Source organism: Strigops habroptila, chromosome 3, assembly GCF_004027225.2.
Source record: "Strigops habroptila isolate Jane chromosome 3, bStrHab1.2.pri, whole genome shotgun sequence".
Lineage (NCBI taxonomy): Eukaryota > Metazoa > Chordata > Aves > Psittaciformes > Psittacidae > Strigops > Strigops habroptila.
Genome location: NC_044279.2, coordinates 8,633,498 through 8,648,011, shown reverse-complemented (window position 1 = coordinate 8,648,011; position 14,514 = coordinate 8,633,498).

The following is a 14,514-nucleotide window of genomic DNA, read 5'->3' as shown; positions in this document are numbered from 1 at the left end:
TGTGGAGGAACTGCTTCCATAGTAGCTTTAATCTTAGGTAGAATAATTTTGCCTTTGTCTTAAAATATATTTGAAATATAAATACAAAAGAGATGAACTAGTTTAGAGTTTTACAGGGGAGAGGATTTGAGTTTAGGTCTTTCTTTTCCTATTGTGGGAATAGTCTGTATGAATTTAGATGGTTAAAAACTGCAAATACAAAAAAGAGAGGAAAAAAATTCCAAAATGCCTCTTTGCTATATTTGAAGTCATTAACTTCTGTGATGGTTTTTTTTCTAGATTTAATAGAATCCTGTTCCTTGCGACACTTTTGCTAAAGGACAAACTTCACTAAATTTATGACAATTATCTGTTTGACCACTGAGTTCATTATATGATGAAACATTATGGTTCATATTCTCAAAAAATATGCATTTAACCAACAGAACAAATGGAGCCACTCTAATTATGGAACTATATACCAGTTGATTTAACAGTTCAAGCCTTTAGGATATTCTTTATTGGCTTATAGGTGAAAAAATAAAGTTTTTCTACCATCAGATACTGGTTTTATTCAATGAAAGTCAGATAGATAGCTAACAGCTTGAATGTATCGTAAAACAAAAATGACAAATATTAAGCACAGTTAATCCATCTACATTATAAAGAGGAACTGTGAATTTAAATTTAGGTCTGTCACTTTCAGTGAGGGAGATACAAAAACAGAAATAAAGGATACAACTGTTTGAATTTCACCATTTTGCTCTCTAAACCAGTAAGTATTGGATAAAGTACCTTCAGGAAACTTCACATATGAACCTACATCCCTCTTGGCTTGTGCAATCAAATGTAAAAAACTCTATGTCTGTAGTAGAAATGCTATTACTTATGATAGTGTGGATGAGCTACGCAATAGCTTCTTTCACAGGAGGTAGAAAAAAGACGAGATGGGAAGATTTCAGGTTTTTAAGCCAACTTTATCTCCCTTCCATTGAGATGATGATGGAAAATGTGTTACATGCATTATCTGAAACCAACATTTTATTTATAAAATACTCCCTAATTCCTAAAAAGATCAAAAGAACTCACCTGGAGCGGGGTAGCTATATGATGCAAGTTACCTTTTTTGCTAGAATTGCGAGTTTGTGAGTATTAATCATATGGTTCCTAGAAGAGGTATTTTTGGAGAGCAGAGAAGGCTCAGTAGCATAGCTCCCAACAGAGAGAAATCGATGACTGATGCTTTGAGTTTTGGAAAAAATTAAAGTGGAATGAAGACATGAACCAGGCTTTGGTGTACAGTCAATCCTTTCTGCACAGAAAAGACACCAGTCTACATGCCCCATTATAATCTAAGACTTAGAAACCCAGTGTTTGACTGTAAAGCAGAAATCTGGAGGAATTCTCATCTCTGAAATTCAGTACATGAGCATACTTGAGCAAGTTCTGCATCCTATTACAGATCGCTTGTTTTAATTAATGTATGTCTTATTAGAAGTGGGTAGAAGAAACATTCTGACAGTTTTATTGTGTTTGGGATTATATCAAGGGTTTAGCATGTGGAAGGCCAAGTGCTACTGAGTGTACATTTCCCTTGCATATAATTAAAATGGTAAATTTGTTTTGACACATTATCTTCTGGTAAGACGCTGTGTTACCTATGCCAGGTACATGAACCGTGCAGTGAGCACTACTAATCTAACACTAGCTGATGTGCATCACTGCAACAAAATTTGTATGTGTGATAATGAATTAATGCACTAAAATTCTATAGTTTAGCCACAGAACTCCTCTCATGTTACCCAAATTCTGGATGGGGTGACTGCATCAGTGGTTTTAATTATGAGTCAGTGGAAATTGCATTATTTCATTTTCATGTGTTCTTTACAGATCAACTTGATATTCCAAGGACCTACGATTACTTTTACCATAATGGTTCTTCCTTGGTGGGATAATCTAAGGTTTATGTTTTGCTGTTGGATTTGGCATCATTCTTTATTTCAAGTAGTCTAGCCAGAGCTACTATTTCAACTTTTCGGTGCTTCTTGCAGACATTTATATATTGTACCTTACACTTGAACAAGTATGTAAAAGTATTAAGCCCATATGTACTTTTTTGTCAGTGGTGTTGGTTTTTACATATTTCTGGTCATAGTGTAAATTAAAATGTAGGTTAACAACTGATATCTTTATTATAAACATGAGGAAGCTTAGACTTGCTCAGATAACAGAATTTGGAAGATCCTACTGTACTGAACTGCTTTTTATGAAGTTATCATCTTTCAAAAATTGTGCTCTATTCTAGGAATCATTATGAGAGATATAGTGTGATATACCATAACTAAAGTTCTTGTGCTGATTTCAGTTTCACTGACTATGGTGGAAGTGTAAATGGACAGCACACACAGAACACCTAAATTTTAAGTAGATAAAATTGGATAATATGAAATCATGTAGTTATTCAAAGGGAGATTTTCAGGAAAAATTAGCATAGCTGGCCTTACAGGAACAAGTAACTTTATAGAGAGCTTTGTGCACCTTCAGTAAGCAATTATACCTGTAAAGGTTAAAGTTAGTATTTCTGCTGGTTCTGGAGAGCTCCGGCACAAACTCTTTGAAAGGAACTGTATTTGGAAAGGTTATGTTTGTGGCATACAAAGGTTTCATGGTATGATGATTTTTATTTTGTAATATTCCACTGCCATCACAAACTACAACTCCACTGTATTAAGTGCTCTACAGGCAAAAAATAGACTTTCCCTGACCCTAAGGCTTGCAAGATCTCCCTGGGCCATTTGAACCTTTCATTCAGTTACCAGCCTGCTCTGTTTTCCTTTTTCTCAGTTCCACTCTGAGATCTGGAAAAAGAAAGTGCTGCAGGACATACAAATTATTCTGGAAGTCTATTCTCAGCTCTTTGACATAGTGTCACACCAAAATATTCTACAGCCTTGGATTAAAACACTGCCTTCTCAAAAAAGTAAGGAATGTAAAGCCAGTTACATGAAAGAAAAAGCACCATTTTAATCAGCTAGCATGCCCATCGACCATCTTACTGCATCGGTAGCCATCACAAGCCCTTAATGTACCACATGATCGAACCTGTTATGAAGTAAATGATGACTGTATCATGGTGTTACAATAGCTATACTTTCATTCATGTAGCAAGCAAAGGGTTTAGACATTTGGTTCTCAGACAACCTGCTGTACCAAAAAATGTTCTAATGTAGAGCATACTGTTTAAAATAAGTTTGAAAATCAGGTTCATATAAAATGAGAAGAAAAATGAAGATCCTCATTTGAAAGTGAAAAAACCCAAACCACTGAATGGGCACAGAGTTAACATTTAGGTAATGAAAGAGAAAGAAATCTGGAAACCTGAAAAAGACCTTAAGATTGAAGACAAGCAGCTTCTGTTAAGACTTGGTAGAGAACGGAGAGCCAGGGACAGGGCAAAAAGGAAATGTTACAGAGTAAAAGCACAGGAGTGATGTGCTGACTAAATGAATAGAAAAACTGTATTTTAACTTCCATATAGAGAAAATTGGCAAGTTTAAGAAAACGCTTTGTCTAAACTTTGGGTTTGTTGATTGAAAGGTCAGTAGGGCCATTGTGCTGGACTAGTGCAAATTGGCTTAAGTCCACTGAATCTAATCCTGGCCTAAACACTGCATATGGGCTTTGTTTATCCAAACCTAGCAGACAGCAGAAAAGACAGGAGCCAGAAAAATGTTGATCAGCAGAGATTCAAAAAGTAAGAAAGCCCTACGGGTTCACAAAAACAGAGGTTCAGCTCTTCATTCATCTGACAGCCTCTCATCTACTTTGCTTTACCTTGGCTTCATACTAAGCTCCTTTACTCCCCTTTAATGCCACACACAGACCTGCTTCACTCTCTTGATTGTTAAGATTCTCCTGAGCACAGCCCTTGGGGATTGGGAGAATCTTTTGAGTGAGAACTTAATTGTAAGGCGGAATTACAAGGCATCTTGACTTTATGCTGTAGACTCAACATTGTAACTTCATAAGTTTAACGAGACTCTTTGAAGCAAATACAATAAAGAAATATGCATTCCTGTGTCTGTGCTGCTTTGAAGGAACTTCAGAAGAGGTATCTGTGAGAAAGGGAAAAGACAACAGTGAGATTTTAAAGAGGTAAGTCTTAACTTCTGAACAAAGCCCCAGTGTTCTCAATAAGCCCTAAGTTATGCTAAGGTTTGTGTCTGGCTTTTGTGAGTAAATCATAAATCCCTCTCATCTGCACTTCCGTAAAACCAGTCTTAGGCTACACCTGAAGCTTCTAGCAGATGTCAACTGCAAAAAGGAGCCTTTGACAGACGGACTTCTGAGGTGGTAGATGGCATGTTTTAACATGTCTTCTAAGCCTACAGGTTTACAGTGTGAAGACTCTTTTCTTCTAGGAGGGGTTAGGGAAGTGGAGAAGAAGGGTGCCATGAAATCTTTACCAGAAATTGACTTGTTTGGTAACCTAATTTCTTTAGAAATTGAAACTTTTATCAGGAAAATCATAGGCAAATAATCTACTTCTATGTCATGAAAAAATCCCTGCCTGTTCTGGCACATTTCATCATATTCAGACTTGCTTCCCATAAGTGCTCCTGTTAACCCTCATGCCCATGCAGTCTGATCTGTACATTCCTTTTCTGTGCTCTTTTCCTCCCACATTTGATGATTCTCTTGCATTTCCTTCCTATGAACTGTTAATCTTACATTGCTGAATTACTCCCAGTGAACTTCTGTCCGATGCTTTTGTAAAATCTCCTCCTTCAAACTTCTCTGTGAAAATGACAATGATTTATGATGGACAGACAGACTAGAAAACAGTGCACCAGAAGGAATCTTCTACAGGAAGCTCCTCTTGATGTGATTTTATACACTGAAAATGAAGAAATTAAAATTATTTTAAAATAGAAATACACAAAGTCACAGCAGCATCTGTGGATCTAGATAGAATCTAGGCCTGGGTTTGGTAGGTCATGGATCTGCCCACAAGTATTGAAACAAGAACCTGAGCCATATACCATGCAAGGTCAAAATGTGGTTCTTTCTCACAAAAAATTAGAGATGTTGGACATAATCTTCTTCACACTGGAAGGAAGGTAAGGAATAGTAAATAGTTGCTGACCTGTATGCGCTCCTGAAGGACAAGAGAAACTTGAGGTCAAAGAGCTGCCCTGTCTGTTTCCGATGAAGAGTTTGAATCTGATTCTTGCAAACAATGGGTGTTTGCTGTAGACACTGGCATCTTGGTAACGTGGATTCAAATATTCTGTTTCTGATTTTGACCAAAAATTGCAGACTCCATATGAGATTTTCCTAATGAAGGTTTTATCAAAACCGGCATGTTCCTTTGAAAAGTGTTAACAAATTGGAACTTCCTGATGCAAATGTTCCACAAAAAACCCACAACAAAATATCCTGAACTAGCTCTACTCTAAATTTTAGCTAGATTTTAATTTGGTCCTCAATTACTAGAATACACTTCCTTCCTCTTCAGAGTTAACTGAAAAAAAGTTATTTCAATGAACAAACACAGGCAAGTCTCCAGCTTTTTTCACAGTAAGGTCTGAAGTGAATGTAAAGAAAAATCCCATGCAGGCAGGTGAGACTAGAATTGTGACTGTCACATAAATAAACATACCAGGAATCAAACATGGTTTTTTAGATAACTTAAAAAATAACAAAGCAAGCTTGTGAATAGGGACTGTACAAGTACTTTTTTAATGAGTAAGACTCACTTGAAAATTTAATCACTGGGTTTTTTTAATTTTACACATGAGCTCATTTGCAGTCCTGTTTCGTTTTAAAGAAAAACTGATGTCATTTAAGAAACACGAAGGCTGCAAGTATTTGCAAACCTAATTTTCACAATATCACTTAAGGAAATAAAACCATCTCAAATTCATGAGGTGCTTAAAAGCTTTTCTATAAAAACCCAAAGCACTAAATGGTAAAGAAAAATCTTATTCTGAAAAGATATATCGTTGGATATATCAGACTGGTTCTCTTCTGTTTTGAAGAACTTAGGGCAAATCTAAATTAGGTACCTGCTAGTAGATAGCTGTGGTCAATTTTTCACTGTTCTGCTGTTAAATTTGAACCTAAAATCCAAAGACTGGAGCTTATTCTAACACTGCAGATGAACAGCATCAGGGAGTGATGCAAAACCTCAGTAGAAGGAATGGAGATAAATAATAACAAAACCAACAATAACTATTAGCAGGAACAGAACCAATTATTATTATTGTTTGCATGAGTCTTGGCTTATTGGAATATTCCAGAGAACAGGAAAAAAATGAACGTTGTGCTAATATTTTAAAAACGTAAGTGGGACAATCTGGCAATTATATGCCTGACAGTTTATAATAGAAAGGCTTTACTACTCAAAATCTGAAGTAGGGTAATTTAATTGAAGTCAGTCAACATGGGTTTATAAAAACAACTCTTGTCAGACTATCTTCCAATGAGATTTCACATTCCCATTGATAAAGGTAAATGATGCAATATTCTTTAACATTGTAAGGTATTTAACACACAACATTCTGTGAAAAGGGTACATTACAAAATCAACCTATGACATATTACGAAGATTAAAACCTTGCTAGATGTTAAGTCTCCAGATACACTCGTTAATGGGGAATTATCAAGTGGATGTGTTTTTAGAGAATTTTTTCAGACTACATTGCTATCCAATTTTTTTAATCAACAGTCTTGAAAATACCCAGTTCCTAAATACCTTCAGATGGTAAATCATGAAAGACAAGAGAATAAAGAGTAGTTAATAACAATAAAAATTTATACATCTTACAATGAAAATGTTGGCAATGCATGGAGAATATGTGACTGTTTCCTGGCATGCAGTGACCATCAGACTGGAGGGTTGGTGCTGTGGATATGTAGCTGATCATGATCCTAGTCTGATTCATGCCTATCAAAAAAGCATATAATGAAAACCAAGGGAAGTGAGTGGATAGATCGCATTACTTTTGTATTTGTCATGTTTACCACTCTGCAGATACTGGGTCTTGTTAGAGTGCCTCTTCTCTAGGGAGCAGGTTTAAACAACTAGAAAGAGTTCAGAAAAAAGTCAGAAGTGCAGATGAAAGCCTGAGAAATATGCTTGAGAGTGATGGGATCAAACACCTAAAGTGACTTCTGTTGTCTGAAAAAAAGGGGAAAAAAAAGATTAAAAAAAAAATATATAAATTGTTTGCAGTCTGGAACACTGAGAAAAGCACAGAAATGTGACAATGATTTTATATTTTATTTGGTAGGTTTTGGGGTTTCTTTTGCTTTGTTTCCAATCTAGCAGACAAAACTATGTATGTATGAGCTAGGTGCTGAGGGAACACAGACTCCATGTAGAAAACTGCAACCATGTGAGAGTGAGAGAAATGAACTACTGATACAATCTGTCTAGAGTAATAATAATTATCTCCATCAGTAAAATATGCTTAATTAAGTGTACGTGTTTATCTAATTATATAGTTTGTTGGGATGAAGAGTTTAATATATCTGTAATGTTAATACCAGGTAACAGTGCTATTGCTTGTTGCAGGACTTATGCTGGAGGCCAATGTGTGCTGCACCAGATTTCAACACATCTATGAGAAACAATAACATTCATGTTGATGGCTATGTTTTAGTCACTAACTGTATGGTTAAATTGCATTCTTGTGAAGCATCTAAGTGCTGTTCCAAAGACCCACCAAACTGCATCGCATGAAAAGTATGTTCACAAAAACTGACATTAGAATTGATCGAGGTTTGGGGGTTATATTGAATGCAAGACTCGACTTGTAATAAATGCATTTAATCCTTTCAATGAAAGAAGTAATAAATTACAAGATGTTGAAAGCGAGCTTTATAATCCTCCTCCTGTTAAAGTTAGGAATGTTTCAAATTGAAAACATGTAAAAATTCAAAAGCTGTTTGCTCTGACCAGTAGAGCATATTCTCAGTCCCCGACCGCTGGCATGGAAAGGAAAAGAAATTGCCTAAATACCAGAAAGATAGTAGAGCTCTGGAAAAAAACACAGAATAAGTGAATAATCATTAATCTTTACATTCACTAATTTTTTTTTTTTATGTTGTTACTGTTGTTGTTTCATTTATCTCTTTGACCCCTAGCTCTACATATGTAAGTACAGAAATGAGCAGTAGATTGGGGAAAGTCTAAAACCAGAGAATTGATTTGACAGGACACTGACCCACACCTTGCTCTGGGAAGCCCAGACACATGACTGGCCAGAAGGCAGAGGAATCTTCAGAGCAGCTCAGGAAAGCAAACTCCTGTGCCAAACAGGGAAGAGGTAAGGTTAGGCTACCCAAAAACATTGGTTCACAGCATCTCCCTAACACCATTTTTCAGGAGGGTCATCCAGGTTTTAAGGTTGACTTCCCCTGGTAAACATCCAGTAAGGTGATGGTAAAAATTCTGTTGCCTGCTTTGCTCCAGGAGGGAGTGGATTTGCTAGGTTTTCTTGCTCCCAGGTGGTGTAAATTATGAAGCTTATTCCCAGTAGGCAAACGGAAGCTGTCACCTGCAGTGCAAACTTCAGTGTAAAGAACCCCTGATGTGCAGCATTCAATACAAAACAGATACTGTCAAGAACATCTCTGTGCAGACAAGCAGGAAGGAAAAGCAAACACATTCTGCTTATACTCATTTACACGTTATGTTGCCATAAGCTTTCCCCAAATATTATGTAGATGGAAAAGTAGACCTCATGCTGCTGTAAATCAGTAGCTGTGCTGTGGTGGCAGGAGAAAACAGTTAAGGGATTCAGTTTTCTTCCAAGAAAAATCATACTTTTCAAATCCATCTGAATCAGAGCCAAAGGAATATTCCTTATCTGGCTTCAATAAGCATTCTTTCAAGCAGGGATATATGACTGACAAACTATGCTCAGGAGAGGTCTACACTGCTGGGAGGTGGAGGGGGGATGAATCAATGGGATATGGGTGCCTAAGTCCCTCAGGTCTCTAGATCTAAGAGACTTAGGCACCCACCCTCCTGCACACTTTAAAACGCATTTAGGTTCTTGCAACCTCACAACCTGGGAGTTCCCTGCAATCTCTCTTCATAAACAGCAGTTCATATTTTTATTAAGGAAACCACAGATGAACTTTGCACCAGGGAATTCTACCACACACATCCTGAGATGGAAATTACTGAGCAGGAATTAGAGTGTTTAAATTTATGCATTACTGCAAAATTGATGCTGCACAACAACATCACTGTCTTAACATCTACGGTTATTTTACTTGCATTGGAAAAGAATGAGAAAAATTAAAAAAAAAAAAGAGTATTGATTTGGTTGCACCCAACAAAACCTTTATGTGCAAACCATCACATCAGAAATCAACAGACAGGGCTGTGATTTAGGGCAGGGCAGGATTTAGAACTCCTAAATAAGTTATACTAAAAACTACAGGTAGCATTTTATGCAGCATTTTCACATGACCCCAGACTGTGGAAGGTGAGCACCACTATTCCTGCCACCATTCTTCATACATAACCATTCCTCCTAATTGAACCATTGCATCTGTTCACCTTACGTGTTAGTTTCCAGCTTGTCTGCAGTCAGATTGCAGTTCTCTCTAGTTTGCTTGCCCAGATGCTGGATTAACCATGTTCTGGATGTAGAAAGTGAAGCTGTCTCAATATGAAGCCAGTTTAGGTCAAATAAGCTTTATTATTTCATGGACAACTTCTCCATGGTATTTATTCTGCTCCAGAAACTGCTGACTCCAAAGTAAGTATGCAGGTGAATGATTTATGCTGAGCCTGAGTTAAAAAGCCCTCTAAGGCATGAGCTGGTCATGTGAGGAGGAACCTCAGCTCTGCCAAAACACAGTAAGGACCAGTGCAGATGCTTCGTGGCTCTGGATGGAGCCATTCCTCTTGCATGTGCAGCACTAAGATCAATATATATAAGCCCAGCTTTAGTCCAGTGACTCTTCCCAAACCATGAGTATTTCCCACATTTCAGCTATGTCTTGCTCTGGATTTATGCCTGATGTCTCCTTTAAAATTGTATTATCCAGATTTTCTATTATCTAGACATTATAGTCTCCCATTAATATTAGAGATTTCACTGTATCAGAAGGCTTTTTGCTGTTTGTTTTAACAGAGAAACAATTGATTCCCTCAATGACTGTTCAAAGCTATCCTGTCTTAGCAGGGACTTGAGTCCACACATCTAATGGGATCCTAGCTGGAAGATATAAACTATTTTAGTATTGATGTCTTACAGTTTCTCCAATGAAAGATCACCCACTTTGCACAGTCTAATTTAGTACAAAGGAAAGGAAAAAGGGACCAAGAGAGTCGGAGAGAAACATGCCCAGGACTCTGCAGTACCCAGGTAAAACAAGCCCAAAACTCTGACTGCAGGCCATACTCCAATGTATATTTAATCATTTTACGCAAAATGTGAAAGATGGCGCAGGAAGGATTTAACGGGCTTCCAGCCCAGAAAATTCTGGCACTTTCCTGGAATGTGGTAAATATGGGGCAGTGAAGGGCTTTGAAGTTAGATCTCCCATCTCCCAGGGGCGTGCTTCAATTACAAGGCTCCTGAGGAAAAGTAGAACTCCTCTTCCTTACCCTGGTCATCCTGCAGGGAGAGGAGAGAAAAAAAAGAGGTTGAGTGTGCTTTTCAGCTATGCTTCACTGCAGCTGGAGAACAAGGTACGTGTTCTCCTGCCTTTCTTGTGAATCCTGACAGGACTTTGGGGGAAGGCAAATATCCTCATAGTTCAGGTGCTGAGGGCATGTGCTCAGCAGAAATATTTGGGGAGGCTAAAGACTTTGCCTGTGGAAACTGAGGTACTCAGATGCAACATGTAATGTTTGGAATTCAGGTAGAAGTTTCACCATTTGGTGGACAGAGCCTTCTATACACTTACTGTGGATGGGAAACATTAACAAACGCTGGTCAAACCAGCGTCCCCCTGTTTGGGACATATTCAGGTAATTTAACTGCTGGTCACTTTCAATTTATTCCCCAAAAAGGATCTGCTGAAATTCTTCATGCATTAATTTTTAGACAGAAAGCGGCCTTTTTACAAAATGGGAACCTTCCTAAAAAACCTTTGTCATTAGTTTTCATGCATGTATGCATTTTAAAACACACAATTTTAAATTTCAGATGCATACTCAGCTTTCTGTTGTCATGTTTTGTTACTTCAGTTTGATTTGTTCTTTTGTAAGCTGCTTTTTCAAAATTCAGTAACTTTTTGGGAAATTGTAATTTTAAACAAGGGGAAAAGACGTTGAAATTTGCATGGAAGGTTTATTTCCTAAACTCCCCCATTCCTCCCCCCCTCCCCCCCCTATTCCATGGGATAGGGAGGAGAATCAAAAGAATGTAAATCTCACGAGTTGAGATAAGAACAGTCCAATAACTAAAGAATAATACAAAACCACTACCACTAATAATAATGATGATAAGGGAAATAACAAGGGGAGAGAATATAAAACTAAAAAGGCAAGGGAAGAAAAACTCAATAAACACAAGTGATGCACAATACAATTGCTCACCACCTGCCGACTGACACTTAGCCCGACCCACGCAGCAATCTGGGCCTTCCGGGTAACTCCTCCCAGTTTATATGCTGGGCATGATGTGCTGTAGTATGGAATACCCCTTTGGCCAGTTTGGGTCAGGTGTCCTGTCTCTGCTCCCTCCCAGCTTCTTGTGCCCCTCCTCACAGGCAGACCATGAGACTGAAGAAGTCCTTGATAGGAGTAAACATTACTTAGCAACAACTGAAAACATCGGTCTGTTGTCAGAGCTGTACTCAGACTGAAGCCAAAACACAGCACTGCACCAGCTACCAAGAAAGAGAAAAATAACTGTTACAGCTGAACCCAGGACACAATTCTACTTCAGATCTTTAAGGAGAAATGCATAAGCTTTCTATTAAACAGTTCTGCTAAGTTACCTCTTAGCAGACTCTTTCCATCATAATTTTAACCTACTCTGGATGGCTGAAGAGGAAAACAACTAGGAACTGTGAATTAGAGAAGAACAGAAGTCATACACCTTTTGTCTCCCTGACAAACTCTTGCAAAACTGGTTACAGGGGACTTATTGGAAAAAATCCCACATTTCTCTTATTAAAAATTTAAAAAGAAAAGGTCCTGCTGTGTAATTTTGAAGTTCCCTGTGGCATATTCAATGCACTTGCTGTTTGTCATCCTAAAACACATTGTATTTGCTCATAACTGGGGACCAGGACAGACTGGAAGCAAAAATGTTCACTTCCACACTGTGAGATGGTTACCTTGCACCCTTGATCTTACAGCTGTTGTAATTTCAAATTCCCTTGGAGTCTCCATGATGATCCTGGCACCCCCAGCCAGCCTTAGTGGATAGGGGTACAGGAAGGTTTAAATAGACAATCTCAGTCAAATCCCTTCTTTGCCAACGCAGGACTTCTTAAATCATGGTTTGTGTTTAAGAAAAATGTCTCCAAGTTCTCATTTTGAGGGCTGCAGGTCTTCTTTTTTTTTTTTTTTTTGTGGTCTAGACATGCAATGTGAATTAATTAGTCTGTTCTACATTTGGAGTGAGTTTCAATTCAGTTGTTAAACATAGGCACCCAACACCAGCGGAGTAACCTGTGGTATTGGAGACACTTATTTCCAGAGGACAGGCAGGTATAGAACAGAACCCATGGCAGATATGCATCCTTCTGGACCAACACCTGAAGGTTAGCAAAAGTGTGCTGCAGTGCCTAAAATGCTGTTAGTTTTCTATTAAATGTAACAGAATCACAATGAATATACAAAGGCAGAGAGCCTGATGCATTGTGGGAAATCCAATTCAACCTATCTTGAAATAAAACACGTAAAACAACCAAGGACTTCTCTGTTCTTTGAACTGTTGTCATGTCAACTACTTCCAATTATAGCAAAAAAAAGTCAGACAACGTACGTTTGAATATATTTACAAAACCCAGCAATTTTTATCCAAATTGGTCAGTGAAGTAGATAAAAGTGAAGTTTTGCTTTGTTTTCGCAAACAATTTAGTTTCACTGCATGTTTTCACTGCTTTGTACAATCACAGGAGTCTTTCATAAACAGTTGCTAATCTGAACGTTAAGGCTAGAGCTGTACAAATGTAGACAAATTAGGCATTATGCAGTGTATTCTGATTATGTATACATGAATAGAATAGCATGTGTATATACATATGTACATATGTGTGTGTATGTGTTTATACATACGTATACACACATGCATATATACACACATGAACAGTAATAGTTGCTGAAAGGGAGAACCATTCTGGGACTGTGGAAGTTGTCCGCAAGCTGTTCTACCTAAACCCAGAAATCCTATATATTAACTTCAAAATGTGAAATAAACTAACTGAAGTGAATATAACATACATTCACCGTCACATCTATATCAAAGCGAATGTGTATAGCAATGTATTTTTAGCACCCAGCTGCTTCCACACCTAAGAAAATCCCAATCCAACTGTAAAAAGTAATCTGAAGGAATGTGATGGATGGGCAATAACTTGAACTATTTTAAACTGCACTGAAAATTCGTGAAGGATTTATTTGTAAGTAATAGTGGAAAAGCATCAGCTTAATTCAATTTATTTTCAGGCAGCCATTTTACAAGTGTGGTCCCCTTAGAACCTTTGTCCAGGTAAGAGCCTTGAGAAACAGCTCACCCAAGATCTGCATTACCCCTCCAGGCACTTCTCTCTTTTATGTGTTGAAGAAGCCTAGGGCTACTACACATTGCACTGACTGCTACGTCTAAGCTGTGAAATCTGGATGCAATGCATCTGGCCTTAGGAAACTTCAGCAGTCATTTTCACCTCAGATATAAATCCAGTCTTAGGACTGAGTCAGTTAAGCATTTGATGTTCAGTACTTCCAAATGAGGGACTGAGCACTGTGGCTTGCCAATAGCAGCCCAATATATTGCAAGATAATAATGTATTTTGAGAACACCAGCAAACTCAATTATATTAAAAGCCTTCAGCTTAAGCAAGGTTTTTCATAGAATCATAGAATCGTAAGGGTTGGAAAGGACCTTAAGATCATCTAGTTCCAACCCCCCTGACATGGACAGGGACACCTTGCCCTAAACCATGTGGCTCAAGGCTCTGTCCAACCTGGCCTTGAACACCGACAGGGATGGAGCATCCACAACCTCCCTGGGCAACCCATTCCAGTGCTTCACCACCCTCACTGTAAGGAACTTCTTCCTTATATCTAATCTAAACTTCCTCTGTTTAAGTTTGAACCCATTACCCCTTGTCCTACCACTACAGTCCCTAAGGAAGAGTCCCTCCCCAGCATCCTTGTAGACCCCCTTCAGATACTGGAAGGCTGCTATGAGGTCACCACGCAGCCTTCTCTTCTCCAGGCTGAACAGCCCCAACTCTCTCAGCCTGTCTTCATACGGGAGGTGCTCCAGCCCTCTTATCATCCTCGTGGCCCTCCTCTGGACTCGCTCCAACAGCTCCATGTCCTTTTTA